Below are 4,428 nucleotides of genomic sequence, written 5' to 3' on the forward strand. Positions count from 1 at the left end.
ATTTTTTATATTTAAAATAAGATGTTTATCCTGTATTTGATTGTGTTTATCTGCAATTAGTTACACGAATTCAGATATGGGATGAAATCGGATAGGGATGAACGAGTTTAAGAGTTTTTAAGAGTTTTAAGAGTTTTTAAGAGTTTTAGCCAAATGCTTTATAATATAGTATAGATAAGTATTATTTATTTTAAATAAAAATTAAAAAGTGAAAAAGAAAAAAACACAAAAAACCTTCAGCACATATGATAAAATGTTTGTTAATAATTTGTATAGTATAAATGATATAAAAAATATATATTTATTAATAATTTATGTAATATAAAGAATATAAAAGAAATATATATTTAATAATAATCCACATGTTAGAATATAATATAAATAAATTAAGAGAGAAAAAACTAAGGATGCGTTTGGTTTGCAGGAATGTTTCTGAGGGATTTGGATTCCTGGAGGGATTTGGATTCCATGGGATTTGGATTGGATTGGATTTGAAATCCATTCCTCTGTTTGGTTTGTAAGATTTGGATTTAGAATTTTTTTTTGTAATTATTTCTGGATACCTTTACACGCCCCTGTTTATACTATAATGCATGACAGGAAATTAGGGCAGAACCCTTGTGCATTTTCTATTCAACAATAGGGTAGAACAGTAGTTGGTTGTGGATTGGTTTTGTATTATCAATGCATTATCAAATTAAAACCCCAAAATGCAGACCAGAATCGAGCATTTCTAATGCTATAGAAAAGGGGTTAATCGATTACCTGTTGAGTGATGGGAGATGCCGGCAAACAGGAAGGAAGACAGCACCGGCGAGGAAGACAGCATCGGCGAGGAAGACAGCACCGGCGAGGAGGCAAACCTAGGGCACAGCTTCGCAAGGGACGTGACGGGAAGGAAGCGGGAGGCGTGGGTGAAGCAATCGATGGGAGGGAAGCGATGGGTGAAGCAATCGATGGGAGAAGATGGAGAAGATGAAATCCCACGGGGATGGGATTTTAAAATCCCATGTATTTTCAAAGGATTTTGAAATCCATGGTTCACGGGATTTTAAATGAATCATTGGATTTGAAATCCTACCATTCCTACAAACCAAACACAGGATTGGAATGGATTTCAAATCCAAATCCCTCCAAATCCATTCCAATCCCGCAAACCAAACGTACTCTAAAAGAAAAGAACTAATTAATAATTTATATTAATATATATATATATATATATATATATATATATATATATATGAAAAAACAAAGGTAATAAATATATGTGTTTTAATCAATTTAAATAAGAAAAAAAATAAAAGATAAAAACAACAAAAAGACAATAGATAAAAAAGTAAAAAGACAAATGATTAGACAAGGTTAGTAAGGGTGTATAAAAAACCGCCAACCCGTGAAACCCGTCCAACCCAATCCAACCCGCTAACAACCCAATTAAACCCAACCCGTCTACCCGTCAAACCGTTAACCCGTCAATTAGGAGGGTTGAAATTGGGTTGAGCCTAGCACAACCCGCCCAACCCGTCAACCCGCCGCTAATTCATAATTTTTTATAAAATTATATATATCTATATGTTTATCATGTATATATATATATATATATATATATATATATATTAATAATGTATAAATTTTATATAATTTTTATTGATATTTTATTTTGTTTCATTTTAACTAAACATATAGGTTACCAAAAGAGATTCAATATCAAAGAATGATGACAAATAATCTAATTAATAAGAAAAATTATTGATTTTTTTTACAGCAATAACAAATTGATATATTGGAAAATATGAATGATATTGATAGATATTTAATGAACGAATCCATCAATCAATGATGCTTTTAAAGAGTTACATTAGAAAAATGTTTTATCTAAAAGAGTTCCAATATGTTTATAAGATGGTTTTGGACGTCTTAACAAATTCTATAATGCTTTTAAAATAAAATGTCGTATTAATTATTTTATACAACACGACTTGAAAAAGTGTCATACGAGCATAAGTGTCTTATAAATAGATGAGTTTACGAGACACTTTTCAAAATGTTTCTATAAGATAACTAATACGACATTTTATTTAAAGATCATTCTAAAACACTTTTTGAAACGTCCAAAACGTTCTATAAACCTATTGTAACATTTTTATATAGAACGCTTTATAGTATGGTTTATAAACTTAAGTTTTATGAATTATTTCATTTGTCAAATTATGTAACTACTAACCTACCAACCCAACCGAACCCGCCTCAACCTGCAAGGGTTGGGTTGGGTTATACTTTTGAATGGGTTGGATTGAGTTGACATTTTCCAAACCGCCATAATTTGGTTGAGTTGTAAAATTGTTGTAAACCGCCCAACCCAACCCGCGTTCATCCCTAGAGGTTAGGGGTGCTATTAGCCTTCCCCTTTTCCAAATGCATCTCCGTCTATGAATAGGGGTGTATAAAAAACTGTTAATTCGCGAAACCCGTCCAACTCACCCGCTAACAACCCAATTAAATTTAACCCGCCCCGCCAACCCGCTAATTAGAAGGGCTGAAATTGGGTTGGACCTAGCTCAACCTGTCCAAGCCGCCAGCCCGCCGTTAATGTATAATTTTTATAAAATTACATATATATATATGTGTGTGTGTGTGTTTTTTAATTATGTGTGTGTGTATATATATATTAATAATGTATAAATTTTATATAATTTTTATTGATATTATGTTTGTATTTCATTTTAGTTAAACATTTAGGTTACTGAAAGAGATTCATAATCAAAGAATGATAACAAAAGAGAGAATTATTGAAATCTTTTATGTAGCAACAACAAAATGATATATCAGAGAATATGAATGATATTGATGGATATTTGGTTGACGAATCAATCAATCTAAATACCCCGTCATTTTATTTTGTACTTTTAGTGGAAAGAAAATGCTTAGTTATAGCATTTCGCTACTACAACATTAGATTTTATAGGATGTCTAAAATGTCTAAGCGTCCTAATATGATTGACGAAACAAGAAAAATGTCTTATCTAAAAGAATTACAATATGTTTATAGGATGATTTTGAGCTCTTAACAAATTCTGTGACGCTTTTAAAATAAAGTGTCATAGAAGTTATTTTATACGATACGACTTGAAAAAATGTCATATGAACATAGGAATTCAAGCATTCATCTTTTTGATATGTTTTTATGGGTTTTATGTGCACGTGAACACACAGGAGGAATTCAAGCATTCATCTTTATCTATCTATGGTTCTACTATGTTTTTCTGGGTTTATGCACAGGTGAATATGATGAATATGTTGTCCCATTCACATGTTCATGCGACCCAAGAAATTGAAGGTTATTTGAATATTGTGATTTATTCATATGTGCATGCAATGCATAAATTGAAAAAAGAAGAAGATGAATTTGGTGATTCATTTACATATGCATTCAACCAAGAAAATGAAGGATAACAAATACGACAACTCATTCACATGAGCATGCATCCCAAAATTGAAAAACAAAGAATATGGTGATTCATTCATACGTGCATACAACCCATAAATCGATAGACGATGAAACTATGATTCATTAGTTGAAATATTATTTTTCTAGATTATGGAATTTCTTGAAGATTTTTGAATATTTTTGTAGATTTTTTTTGAGAATATATGAAGTTTCCATGGCAACTTTTCATTATTTAAGAGATCTTAATAAATGGAAATGATTATCCATTAATGAAATGTACCATTTTGCTTTTTTGCACTTAATAAATTGTTTGTGTTACTATTTTTAATAATCGTTGGATTAGAGTTAATCAATGTTTATTAAAATGTTCTTATGTTTTTCATGCTTTTACGGTTTTGTCCTGAACTTAAGCCTATATACATACATATATATAGAGTCGGATTCCGGTGAGAATGAGCTAAAGTGAGAAGCATAAGAAGGGATCTCCACTCTTGAATGTACGTTAGGATGAGATGCATCAAGATGAATCAGATCAATCCCTGTATCAATCGTGATTCATGGGTGAGTTTGAGATTAAAGGTGATCAATGATACAAATATCTTCTTACACTTCTCACTTTAACTCTACTTTTCACACGATCCTTCTCCTATGTATATATATACATATGTAGGGAGAGGTTCATTTGAGAAGTGGCAAGTATTTGAAAAGTAAAGAAGTGATCTTAATCCTTCACATGGTCAATATTGGTCAAGAATTGCGGTTTTGACTGGTCAAACGAAAAATAGAGGGGTAGTTGTAACTTTTACAAATATGCGGCAAACAAGTGCATATATGAACCCATAAGTGCATATGTGAACCCGTTGTTCATATGTGAATCACTTAATTAGTTCATATGTGAATCACACAGGTTCATATATGAATAAGTTAATTAGTTCATATGTGAATCGGTTAAAATAGTTCATACGTGAATCACACGGGTT

The sequence above is a fragment of the Cynara cardunculus genome (genome assembly GCF_001531365.2).
Source record: "Cynara cardunculus var. scolymus isolate 2C chromosome LG 10, CcrdV1, whole genome shotgun sequence".
Lineage (NCBI taxonomy): Eukaryota > Viridiplantae > Streptophyta > Magnoliopsida > Asterales > Asteraceae > Cynara > Cynara cardunculus.